This window comes from Choloepus didactylus, chromosome 14 (assembly GCF_015220235.1).
Source record: "Choloepus didactylus isolate mChoDid1 chromosome 14, mChoDid1.pri, whole genome shotgun sequence".
Taxonomy (NCBI): Eukaryota; Metazoa; Chordata; class Mammalia; order Pilosa; family Megalonychidae; genus Choloepus; species Choloepus didactylus.
Window position 1 is genome coordinate 84,951,470 of NC_051320.1, and position 14,103 is coordinate 84,965,572.

General features: G+C 42.6%; 1 long non-coding RNA gene across 1 annotated transcript; it reads left to right on the forward strand.

Annotated features, from left to right (window-relative positions):
* The first annotated feature begins 1,875 nt into the window (after positions 1–1,875).
* LOC119509142 lies at positions 1,876–13,778 on the forward strand. Its single transcript, XR_005211638.1, has 3 exons — positions 1,876–1,964; positions 11,143–11,251; positions 12,116–13,778. It is a non-coding gene; the product is annotated as an uncharacterized LOC119509142 (long non-coding RNA).
* The last annotated feature ends 325 nt before the right edge of the window (positions 13,779–14,103 follow it).

Sequence of the window (14,103 nt, forward strand, 5' to 3'; positions counted from 1 at the left end):
CTTCCCTCTACCTGGAATCCATCGTCCCTAGATACCTGCATTGCTTACTCTCATTTATCACTCAGCCCCAAGGACTGCTTCTCAGAGATGCCCTCCTTGACCCATTATTTAATGTTGTTCCCACAACCCTGCCATTCTCTACGCCTTGGGCCCTAGCCCTCTTTGTTCCTGCTAGCACTGCTCCACACTAGAAATCAGGGCAAATATTTGTGTGTCTACTGTCTGTCTCTCCCACTCAACTCCATGGTATGAGGTTCGTTTTGTCCACTGCTGAATTACTAGGACCTGGAATATTTTTGTAACACAGTTCAAAGCTGGTAAATATTTGCAGGTAGGTCTGTAGGCAGGGAAGGAGGGAGGAACGGAGGGAGGAAAAGGAACGGAAGGAGTAAAGGAGAAGGTCAAATATTTAATTGAGTTTTATGCTGCGTAAGTTACCGAGATCAGCAATTCAAGCTTCCCAACCTCCCAGTAGAGTCAAATACTGAAATGCTTTGAGTAAGTGGTATTATATTTTTCTTCTTGTTTTTATTTCTGAAAATCACAGATGCTGATATCTACACCTATTCATCAATGAAAATGAGGCAGAACCTTCAAAACAGCAGGAGAATCCATAAAATAAAGTAACCGTAGAAGAAGCAAGAATTTGGAGTCTAAGTCGACTCCTGGAGAACGTATGCCTCTTAGGAACAGACAGATGATGTGAGTGGTGCTGTATAATGTTATTGAAGATGGAAAAGCAGGGTGGCTCTGGCTCAATTTCTCAGCCACAGAGCCTCATGGTGACTGAATTCATTTATTTGTTTGTGGGGTTTTTTTTAAGTCCTATAAATAGGCACCACACTGGCTATGGACTACATGGGAGTCTTGAGTGGTTGTTTTTTGTTTCTTCTGTCCTGCTTCTCAATGAATGGTGGTAACATTCTCTTGCTCTTTCTCATATTAAACAACATGTAGCATCTCATAGAGGGATGGTTTCCATTTTTACCCTATGGGGCTGTGCCTCTGAGATAGCAGACACATCACCTGTAACAGATGGAAATGAGTCATCAGACATGCACCCTCCTGTGTTATTCTCCACATCAGAGCAGCCTATGTCATATGTCCCAATGGGCCAAGTCTCAGGAAAAAAATTATTGATGGTGTAGAATGAGGCGAGGAGGAAAACAAAAAGATATGAATTATGAGAAGATGATGTATCAGTTAGAAATGATCAAAGCTTCAAGTAAAACAATACCTAATTAAGAGTGACTTTTAAGAGTTTCATTTTCTCACTGAACAAACATTTGGTTGGAAAGCTGACATTTGCAAGATTTTAAGGCAGCCTCTCCCCAGGCTTTCCCATTTGGAAACCAGACCCTACCTAACCCCACCATCATCTCTCACTCAGGGGTTAATAATTTTCCTTCCTTCTTCTTCACTCTGCTTTCACTTCTAGGTCCTTTTTTATCACATTGTTACTTCTCCCCAAAATGCCTTTCAGCCCCATCAGCAAGTGTTGGGAGAGTATCTCTTCCTCAAAATGCAGCTCAAATTATTCATGAACCCTCCCCCTATCTGATTAGTGAAAAATATCCTGCTTTCCAGTGTAGTGTGTGTGTGTGTATATATATATATATATATATATATATATATATATTTTTTTTTTTTTTTTTGCAGATGTAATTAAAGTCCCCAATCGGTTTAGTTAATCAAAAGGGAGAATATTTTAGGTGGGCCTGCCCTGATCAGGAGAGGTCTTTAAAAGAGGCGTTAGGCCTTCCCCAGAAGGACAGACTTGAAACAAGAAAGACATTCTCCTGCTGGTCTTGCAGAAACAAACAGCCATGGTGTGGCTTGCCTATGGAGAGGGGTGGTGTCTAGGAGCTGAGGAACTGAACAAGCAAGGGAGCTCGGAAGAGGACCCAAGCTCCAGTTGAGAACACGTGATTCCAGCCTTGTAAGGCCCCACCCAAAGGACCCAGGTAAGCTGTGCCTGCACCCCTGGCACACAGAAACTGGATGATGGCAGATATTGTTTTGTTTTGATTTGGATTTTATGAATGTTGTTTTAAGCCTCTATATTCGTGGTGATTTGTTATACTCTATAGAAAACAAATACAATTGATCTCAGTAAACTGGTAAACTCCAAGGTTGGCGATTTTCCCTCAACAGGGAAGAAAGGCCTCTTGGGCTGGGAGATTCCAGAGCTGCATCCCATTGGGTGCATGTCAAATGTGACCCAGCCTGTGAAATGCTCCTCTCCTGTCAGATTTTCTACGGATAGGTTTCCAGAGTCTTACGGCTCAGCTATAGGGATCAAAAAGTGACATCATGTTTACTCATTTTACCTCTCAGAAGCCCTGTAAGTGCACCAAAATTCCTCAGACTTAAAGGTTCTCAGTTACAGCTTCTGAGACAAGTGGTCATTAAGATTTTACAAACAGGTGGTGAAATAGGGGTGGGGGAGCCACAGACAAGGGCCTGGAGTTCCCACAAAAGGAGCACAAGCAAACCTCTCCCCCCACCCTCTGGACTCCCTATCCCGCCCCCAGGAAAAACACACACTTTTATACACACAACTCCAATATCACTCCAAACACACAAGAGCACATACACACATACCTCTTTTCTCTTTCCCTCCCCATGATATACACTCGGTGGTTTCCGAGTTTCAAACAAGAATCAAGGGAGGAGAACTGACTGAAAGAGGGTTTCACATTCCAAACTTGAGTATTCATCACAAAGGCAACAAGCAGGAAACGTCTGGATGTGGAAGTCCTTTGTACTAAGATCTGACTATCTGCTGCTCTGTGTTCTGCGCAGCTATCTGGGTTGGCATTTCCTTGATGGCCGTAGACTCTGCGTCTTCTGGCAGCAGAGATGAGGTGACCAAGATTGTTGGAAACACACTTGATAAGCTCCTATTTATTTCCTGTCTTATTGGTATTTCTTGATCTGGACATATGTTCTTTATCTGGTCACTGAGGCCCATTGAGAGGCACACTCTACCTCGCTTCCTTCCCTGGATCCCTTTCAACATCCAGGAGGGTCTGAGTATTGTCATTTTTCAATGAAGGCTCAGGGAATTTTCTAAAGTAAAAATTAAATTGAAATATAAAAATTTATACAAGTGTACAAAGACTTATAGAATTTAAAAGTAAACTCATTTCAAAGGGTAGAGATGTTTTGTCCTTGCTAACTGTGAATGTAAGACAGCAGTAGCAGATGGTTAGATGGCTTCCCAGCCCTCAAAATTTAAATGGTCTCCTCTGCCTTGATTAAGTAAAATTACCTATATGTATTCTGCTTGCAAAGAAGCAATAAAAGGTGCTTCAATTATCTGGAACCATACCATTCAGGAAAAACAGTGGTGACACACCTAGGGAATTTCCCTTGCTGTTTGATGAGATAATCTTCTCATTTCATGCCCAAATTTGCCATTGCACCAAAAGGAATAAGAATAAACGTCTGCTGCCTTACTAGAGAAAAAGAGAAGGAATGATCATACATTGTGATATTTGCTACTTAGCCATTCTCCCATCAAGCATTTAGAAGGTACAAAACATTCCAGCCCTGGTCTAGTCTTTGGATCTATTGAGCTAAATGAAACTCTAGAAGGGAGTTTAGCATCCAGGGAGGGAGAAAGAAATGCCTCTAACTGACTAGAAAATTATATAGTAAGTATAATATTGGAAGCAGGGAAAGTGAGGGAAGTTTCACAAAGAAATTCACATTTGGATCTTAAAGAATGAAAAGAATTTCAAGTCAAGGGAGGATAGTCCAAATCTAGAGGCAGATCAAACGAGAGGTCCAGACTGAGGAAGTCCTGCAGATGGATTTTATCACATGGCTGATGGAAAGCCTGAACGACTTTAAGAAGCAAAGAGGTACCCAAGTCTATCTTCTAGGAAGACACGGTGGTGACTGGCTGAGGACAAATGGAAGGGAAGTATGAATCTGGAGATATGGCAGTTACAAGAATGTTACAGTTCTAAAAATACCACATTTGAGAGACATAAATTAAAGTAGTATTGACAATAACAGATGAGTAGAAGAGATGCCAAAGAGCCATGACTTATGCACAAAGTGAGGTAGAGAAAGAGATTTAGGATGACTCAGAAGTTTCTCTGACTTGGGCAACTGGGTGGAAAGTATTGCTCTACCCAAACCCTGAACAGGAAATGGGAGAGGTCAGCTCTGCTCCAAGTTATGGGGCAAAGGTCATTAGAATGAAGGTCCTGACCCCAGGCCCACTAATGAAAAAGGAGCATGTGACCAAAATAGGTCTGAGACACAAATCATGGCATGTGGGACCTCAGTATAAGAATCATCTAAAACAAACAAACAAACAAATGTTAGGAAAGAGGATGGTGAAGTGGAAAGAACAAATACAGGGAGTCAGAGATTTGGGGTACATTAACAAATCTGCTCATGACTTTCCGTGTGACCTCGGGCAAATCACCTTCTCTGCACTTCAGTTTCCTCATACATAGAAAGTGTCAATAATAATAACTGATGTGCCCTGTGAATTGAACAACTATGTGGAAATAGAAGGCAAAAATGCAGGAGAGTCTCTGGGTCACAGGATGAAGGGGTCAATTCTGCCTTTAGTTAAGCCTTGTGGGGGTGCTGTGATGTACCACCCAGACCCCCTCAGGGTGAGATGTGTGCAGCTGCTGGGAATGCTGCCAACAGACAGCCCCCAGCTGTCAGCCTCCTTCAGGGCCTCCTTCAGCCAAGGCCAGCAGCCTTGCCCAAGATTATGGTCCCTTCAGGGGAAGCGTGAATCACGTGAATCCAAAAACTAATCAACTCCAGGGTTATAAAAGCTTGACCATTTTGCCCCAACTAAGAACAGCTCTGAGGGGTGTTCCATGGGCTCTCCTGTAATGACCTTCCTGCCCACTAATCTACAGCTCATTTTGTTCCCAGGGAACCCAGCCTATGACAAGTTCTTAGCCCACAGTGCCCAGACTCACACAGCTTGTATAATGTCCCAACTTTCCAGACTTACAGTCCGCCCCTTTCTAATATCAAACACCAGCTGTTCCATAACCAATCCCCATGGTGCTCTACGCTAAAAGAACTGTATCTCAGTATTTCTCAACCTTGGCTGTAGTAACACTTTGTACTGGCCGATTCTTGGTTGTAGGGCTGTCCTGTGCATTGCAGGATGTTTAGCAGCATGCCTGGCCTCTATCCACTAAATGCCAGTAGCATCCCTCCCCAAAGCGGTGATTAACAAAAATGTCCTCAGATGTTGCCAAGTGTCCCCTGGGGGAACAAAATCATCTCCTGTTGAGAATCACTGATCTGTCTTAGGGAAAATAAATTCACTTTAGGTGTTAATGGTTGGCAATGACTTGTGTCAGTCCTCCACAGATATTGGCCTGGCAGTGAGGACTCTTTCGGCTGCACAATGCCTGAACATGAAGGAACGGCAGGAGTCACTGGAAGCCCTCCAACAACACCACAGAGTTATCTGCCTAATCCTCTGAAAGGGAAACCCAATTTGATGCCTTTTGTAAAACCCTTTATGGAAGACTAAGCCTTGAGAAACATTGGCTTATGAGGTTACATACATTATAAAGAAAGAGGGTTACTCAAATCTGCATCTGAAGCTATAATTCAGAGATACTACATTCACATATATCAAAAAGTCATGGTAAGAGATCTGATCTGAATATATACCGGGGAACTCTGGGATATGAGGTAAAGCTATCACATTTCTATAGTATGAAATTGCCAAAATTTGACCATTTTTAAACATTCCAAACACAGTAATTTCATATGGTTCAATTAATATTTGGCCAGGAATCCACTATAATTAAAGCTAGAGAACACAGAGTGAAAGTAGTTTTTACGCAACCTCTGAGTGATTGTGGTTGCTATGGTTCCATCCAGACTCAAAATGAAAGATTTCTATGATCAATTAATGCTGTTTGCATAATGTCAAGTGAAATGGCACATCTCATGCCTGTAACACCATCCGTTTTTACAAAAGAAGAATATTAGAAATGTGTTACCAAATCTTTGTGTAGAAAGGGCAGTATGGAGGGTGTGCCAGTTTGCTAATCCTGTCATTATGCAAAATACCAGAAATGGACTGGCTTTTATAAAGGGGGTTTATTTGGTTACCAAGTTACAGTCTGAAGGCCATAAAGTGTCCAAGGTAATGCATCAACAATCGGGTACCTTCACTGAAGAATGGCCAAGGCCATCCAGAACACCTCTGTTAGCTGGGAATGCACATGGCCAGCGTCTGCTGGTCCTTTGCTCCCAGGTTGCACTGCTTTCAGCTTCTGATTCCAATGGCTTTCTCTCTAAATGTATGAGAGTCCTCTCTTAGCTTCTCCAGGGCAAACTCTGGGCTTCGTTCTTAGCTTAGCATCTCCAAAATCCTTCTATCCACATCTCCAAGCATCACTAAGCATCAGCAAGCATCTGGGGCATTTTCATCCCTCTGCTCTCTATATGAGCTCCCTTTAAAGGACTCCAGTAAACTAATCAAGACCTACCCTGATTGAATGTTCCCATGGAGATTGGACCCCACCCAATCAAGAGGTCACACCCTAATCAAAAAGATTAATAACTCTGCCCCCACAAGATTACATTTAAGAATATGGCTTTTGGAGGAGGACATAATAAATCCAAACTGGCACAGAGAGAAATGAATGTTGAGAATGGTGAGATAAAAGAGAATGAACATGCAGCCTCCTTTCTTGATCCTCTTGAGTCACTGCTTCCCATAAGTTAGGGAGAAATAATTTTGAATCAATACAGAATGGCCCAAACACCCACTGAACTGAGTAATAAAAATCCATGCTGAGTGTCTCCTAACAATACAAATCTCTAGGTTTGCAGCTTCTATTCAAAATGTGTTCCTGATCCAAAAGAAGCCTCTTCTGAAGAAATATACACAATAAGCTAAGAGTTTAGATTCAGACACAAAGAAAGGCGTGCCCTTTGCTAAGTCAACTCACTTTATTATACATTTTAACTATCAGCACTCCCCTGCCTTCTAGTCACACCATTAACACCTGCAGAGTCCTTGAAAGGCAACCTTCCATGGAAACATTCCAATTACCAATTTATTGGTTCTCTCATTACAATTGAACTATTTATTTTACTCATTCAATAAGCATTTATTGAGCACTTGCTATGGCCCAGCACTGTGCTTTATAGTGAAGGTGGTATAAATTTGGCACAGCTCCAGATTTCAAATGAGGATGCCAGATAAATGAACTATAGCACTGAGTGGATGCCAGGGCTGAAAGCTGTATTGGGGTACCAGAGGACACAAGACAATCTTCAGTTCTGCCAGGAAAGTGGGATTTGGGAGAGGAGGCAACAGTTAATAAAGTCCTTACATGGGGACAACAGATCCAAGCTGAGCTATGAGAGATGAACAAAAAGTTCAGTATATTGTGGAAGTGGGAAGAGGGGGCATTTCAGTCAGATGGAGCTAAATGGATGGAGCATGGATACATGAACCAGCCAGGCATGCCTGGGAATCCAAATTAATAGCTAAGGCAAGAGCAAAGGGTGTGAGAGGGGAACTGGCCCAAGGGGCCATGTGAACTGTCACTGCCCACTTATTATCTCTTGCACCACGTCCTCATTTTCCTCTGTCTCTAGTTTGACTTCCTACCCCATCTCCTGTTGACCTTCCACCTTGATGCCATGATAATCTTTTAAAACTATTAAGTTGCAAACTTTCCCCACCAATAACTTCCAATCAATTCCTGTAACCTGCAGCATAAAGTATAACATGTTCCTTAAAATGGCAAATAGGACCTGTGAGGGATTGAATCATGTCCCTCACAAAGACATGTTCAACTCCTAACCCCTGGTCCATGAATGCAAACTCATTTGTAGATAGGATCTTTGAAGATCCTGTAAGTTCAGGTGAGGCCAAACTGAATTAAGGTGGGCCTTACCCCAATATGGCTGGAGTCCTTATAAGCAGAGGAAATTTGGACATAGGAGTAGAAGGAGACAGAAGGAGACAGATGGCCATGTGACAGAAGCGGAGATTGAGTTCTGGATTGCTGACAAGCCACCATCAGAATGCTACAGACTTCAGAGAAAGCATGGTCCTGCCAACACCTTGATTTTGGACTTCTAGCCTCCAAAACCATACAATATAAATTCCCATTCTTTAAGCCAACCGGTCTGTAGTACTTTGTTGCAAACTGGGACAGAACCCTTCATGGGCTGCTGTCTAATCTTCTCTTGCTGCATCTCCTACCAACACCTCATTCATTCAATCATCCAACCAATATTTAGTGGGTAGCAACTCTATTCAAAGCAGAACACTAGGTGACTATGTAACATGGCCCTGCCTTGATGACAATTACCTGCTAACAAGAAAAATACGCATCTTATAATCTAGACACAGTAAATTACATGCAGTTCACCAAAGGGGCCATGAGATTTTACAGCTTCTTGCTCTTGTACATCCTTTTACCTTTTCTTGGAACGTCCTTCCCTACTTGTTAAGTTGAATCCCTTACCATTCTCCAAAATTCCACTCCGCCTCATTTCCTCTAGGAACCTTCCCTGAACTGAGCATCCTGCTCTCATAACACACTGTCTTTACCTCTTTGGCAGTTCTTGCCATGTGGTTAGGGAACTACTGATGGCTTTTCTGCAGGGCGGATACTGAAGAGACTTACTAGCTGGTACAGCAGGAACTCTGAATCCTAACTGCTGTTGGCCATAAGCAGCCAACACAGCCACACCAGCGTGTGCCAACTGAAGTCAGCTCTCCTCCCTCGCAGTCTGTGTTCACTGTCAATACTGGGCTTGGCTCTTCTTCCTATGTGTGTTTCCAGAACTCAGAACGTATTAGGCCCCCAACAACTTCCCTGAATAAATGGGGAACTGTTTTTCTTCCAACCTGGATGCAAACTCTTCACTCTGCCTTCTTCACCAGGCTGTTATGGGGTTAAACATTCTTAAAGTGCTAAAAATAAAAAAAATAAATAAAGTATCTACTGCTATCCTGGGAATGCCCTGGGAAAGATGAGTCTAAATTAGAACACTGACTTGCTCTCTGTTGCCTCTACTCTCTGTAGCCTCATGGAAGCCCCCAAAGAGGGATAAAATTATAGCAGTACCCTCATGACTTCCTCTTCCTCTGGATAAGCCTGTTATAGAAAAAAAAAAAAAAAAGGTTATCTGTTTCCTTCATGTATTGACTCTAATTAAGATATCAAATCGACAGCTGAGGAGCATCTCTTTGAAAGGGAACTAACTACCCCATTTCACATTGTTGGTGGTTTGGGGGTTTTTTGTTTTTTTTTTTGGTTGGTTGGTTTTGGCTTTGTTTTGTTTTGTGTTATTTGGTTTGCTAACAGCTGCTGGTTGTTTGTGAGATTTCTGAATTAGCTAACAGTGCTCCATGTCAACTGGAGTTGGATCAGGCATCTTGACAAATGGCAAAGGTCTCTGCAGTTTCCCTGTGCTGCTCCAACTGCCTCTGCTCTGTCACTGGTCTGGGCCTGAGTGACCACATTTTGGAGAAGATTCATCATCCTAGCAAAGCTTAGGTGAAAAGAATCAAGGCAACTGGCTCATTCCAAATGCCTCCCTTATTTTTCATGAGTCACAGGATGCCAGAGCTGCAGAGTCTTGGATAGGATCCTCTCAATAGCTGTCTGATGGATTTGTAGGGCTTCCTGGAAGGATTTCAGGGAAAGAGGGCTATCATCTATTAATTAAATCTGTCAAGGACAAGGGAGAGGGGAGTGATGACATGTCATTATGGGCCTGCTGGTCCTGATCTAGTCCCACTCCTTTAACTAGTGAATGACTGAGCTGAGGTCCAGAGAGGGTGGTCCATGACCACATGGACAGTCACGAGTACATGAGTCTAGCAGTCACATATCTTGATTTCTAGGCCAATTCTTTTCCCATAACACCTACCTTTTGGGTTCAAAGCTGAGAAGCATACTATCCAAGGCAGAATCTGCGTTGACAATTCCATTCTCCGTAACAGTAAATTTTTGCAAAGCCTTGGAAAAAACATTCAAGATGCCTGTTTTTGTTCTACTTCCCTCCCATCCCTGAAGCCAAATGTCACAATGTAAAACCCACCACAGGTGCCTGGTTAGTGCAGAGCTTGACTCAGTAGGCCCCATCTGAGCCCCTCGCCTGAATCACAGCTGACCCCCTGCTCCCTGTACCACCAGATCCAGCCATAGGCTCTGCCTCTTGTTCACGCCTCTTCTGACTAAAGGTTCATTTGGGAAGACTGATCCATCTTTGATCAACCTCTCACTAATATGCTGTCATACAAATAGTAGCTTCATTTGACAAACAAGAGCATGGTACTGGGAAAAGGGTGATCAGTAAAATCCTCTCCTGGCCTCAGACTGGACAATGGAGCAGACTGGACAATGAACAGATTATTACAGATACCAATGTGGGACAATGGCAGTGGCTGGAGAAGAGGTGGAGATGGATATATTTATCTGGTAAGGAAAATCATTTGATCCAATTCCTTCATTCTGCAAATTCATTAGAGAAAAACCACAGCAGCTAAGGAATATAACCAAAGACACTACAGCGTAGACCCAGCTCTGTGGGCTCCAGCCATCTGTGTTTAGATCACTTGTAATGACCATGCTCCCTTACGTCCCACAGATCCAGGGGGTCCCTACGGAACCAAGAACCTATCAGTTCTCAAGGCAGTCATTAGACTACTAGCAACTAGAAGCAAGGACCTTCCATCATTCGTTTATCTTTCTAGGGCCCTTTTTCCTGTCTAATCGTACAGTAAATGCTTAATAAATGATTCTTCATTGTAGTCAAAATTGGCCTTGTGGGGGTCCTGTCAATCTTCGTTCCTGGAGTTGTGCTCTAAAGGGAAATGGTCCCCTGACCACAGCATGTCACTGAAAGCACCTGGGGAAAGTATTCAGCAGATCAAGTTGCCACCGAGCAGAGCACCTGTCGCTAGATGTTGTTTTGAAGTGGAATGCCACTCAGCATTCTTTTAACAAAGAGGGCCTTTTGCGCATGTCATTTCTCTTCAGGCTGCAGTCTTTTGTGAAGCCCTTGCAAGTGACCCTTTAAAGTTGTTGCAACTTTCATTTTACTAGCGATTTCCAGCTCCTTAAAGGACTTTTGCATCCTGTGTTTTCTGTTTCACAGAGGCAGATCAACAACATAGGTGATGAGGGCAGGTATTGTCTTCCCCATTTGCTGAGACAATGGGACAACTGAGGACTGCCAGGAGTAAGAAATTATTTTCAAAATGAAAGTAAGTGCCAAAATATTTACAACTACTGCCAAGAATAGTGTGGTCCTCATCAAGAATACTGAAAATGCGCATTCCCTATAAACTGGTGATTCCACTTCTAGAAGTCTCCCAAATCACTTATGAACACAATGTATGAGGAAATTTCTTGCAAAATATTTTTAATAGTGAATAAGTGGAAACAATGTAACTGCCAGTCTACTAGAGGAATGAATTAAAAAGCATTATATTAATATGGTGGACTCATACAGCTATTTGAAGGACCAAAACTGACGTTTCTATCCACAAGGACAGAATTCAGAGTAAGTCTCAGAATGATTATAGTGTGCCAAATACCCTTTTTAGCTTAACACAAAACCAAGAATTTAGATCAGGGGTCAACAAACTTTTTCCATAAAGGGCAAATAGTAAAGATCTTCGGTTCTGCAGGCACATATGACTGCTACGGCATATTATTGTTTGTTTCTTCATTTGCTTTACAACCTTTTAAAATGCAAAAACCATTCTTAGCTGCAGACCATACATAAAAACAACATATGACGCCTGCTCTGTGTTGGTTGATGCATAGATTTGCATTTAAAAGTAGAAGAAAAGATAAAATAGGAATGGAATGTTTTCTTTCTTTCATTGAAAATAGTGAGCAACTGCAAAAAAATTATCAACCTTTATCAATGTGGCTCAGTTTTAGAAAATGGGTAACTAATTTTGTTGGCATTATTCTTCATACATTTCTGATTTTTAAAAGCATTCTCCAAATAAGAGTTTAGAAGGGCGGGGGGTGGTGTCCAAGTCATTGTTTAACGACAGAGCTACTACTTCACTAAGACTGAAGCAGTTACTCAGGAAATTCATCATTCTTGATTGCAGGCAGAAAATCTTCACTGAACATTTTGCTCTGCTTGGTGCTGTGGAAGGTACCAGCCAGACATGGAGAGGGAACTCAGCCATAAGAGGCTTAAAGTCAGACAACAGAGAAGACTCACATTCACAATCAGCAGCACACACAACAGGGAATAACATTTTCCAAGAGTGATACTCAAGCCACATGCTGTGGGAACGCACTGCCATGAACTAAGAAAGGCCTAGATTTCCCAACTAGGGATGGGCCCTTGCACCTAGGACAGTGGAAAGCCCCTGAAGATTTATGAGAAGGGCCAAGTTGTTTGCTTGTGTGTTAAATGTTTTATTAAGCAATATGTTTGTGAATAAGGAAGAAGACAAACTAGATGCCAGGAGACGAGCTGCCCACACATAGCTTAAGAGAAGGGTGGAACACTGGCTCCCTCTGGGAGGCTGCAGGATTGTCTGAACACCCATCCCCCAAAGCCACTGCCAACTGCTACAGCAGAGCTGGGGGCCCAAACCTAGAGCAATGCCACCTGGAGAGAAAGCAGCAGTGAGAAGTGGAGGATCCAGCAGTTACCCTACAGGGACCCAGGTATGGTGCCTGAGTGGCAGGTGGGAGGGTGTGTCTGTGCAGAGACCCCTGTGCTGAGGCCTGCCTCAGAGCAGCCACCATCAAAGCCAGCCCTTGAGGGTTGAAGAACGGTTCATCTTTCAAGGCACAGATCAGAGGGGGCATTTCCAGGGGCCAGGAAAGCAGCTCACCGGGCAATGCCATTTATGCAGCCAAAGCCTCACTTGAGCAGACCCCTTGGCACAAGTTTGGACTCCACATGCTTTAGCCAAGAGGCGTCCTTTCTGAGGCTGATAGAATGTGTGCACGGACCGGCCCCAAACCCAGCTTTCTTGCCTCTTAAAAGATGCTTTCTTTTATTATTGTTGACTTTGTTTTTATGTTTCTTTCACTTTTGCCTGACCTCCACATCTAGAGACACTGTGTGGCCTCTGTAAGTTGCTCTGATTTTCCAACTAAGTCACAAAGGCACAGATAAAGGGGGAAATCCAGAAAACTGCCAAAGTGAGGTGTTTACTCCATAATAACCTCCAACTCACAGGGTTCTTTGGAGAAAAAGATGAAAAAACAGGCTGGAAAACATTATATAAACTGTAAAGGAATATCCCCAAAGGTGCTGTTCTAATTATTAAATTGACATAGGGCAAAAATAAGGCATCCTTAGACTCTGAGGTATAACCAAGTAAAAGCAACATGAAATGAATGAGCTCAGGCATCTTCAGAAGCCTACATTCAACTAACTTGTCTCTCAGGGCAAGAAGGAACAAGATCTTGGTAATCTAATCTAATGTCCTTTTAGCTGTAAGAAAGTCTAGTGAAAATCAATGGTCTGAGTACATCTGAAGAAAGATTACTTAAATTAAACGGGTCTGCCGTAAGAGGAAGCTTGGGAGAGAGAAGGCAACAAATATCTGCCTCCTCCATGCATATCTCATCAGTCAGCAGGAATCAAGGGTGGCGCCAGTTATGTGGTCCAATTTAGGGAACTTGGGTCTCGGCCCTGAAGTCAAGGCCAGAAAGACACAGTCCTACAAAGAACCAGCGTAGAACTGAGAGATCCAGTATCAGTTCAAAGACCAATAACAAGTTAAATATTAATTAACTAAATTGGAAGAAAAAAGGCAACAATCTAAAGGCAAGCAGTCTTGATAAGGAGTGAGATGCCAGAATTAATTCAAGATTATCCCAGCTTAACTTTATTTGTCACCAACAACACAGTATAGATAATATGCTACAATAATGAACAATTCCAGCATTGTCTAAAGGAGGGGCTTTTTGACTGAAGTTTAAATTTCCAGGCCCCTTGTCAGATATCTCTCCATTTTAAAGGGTTATATCGAATGTACATTCTTGATATCAAGTCATTAAGATATCCTAAGTACATTAAGGAAACCCCAGATTTGTTTGCTTGCTGTATTCCTTCCCCGAGAAAAATGTT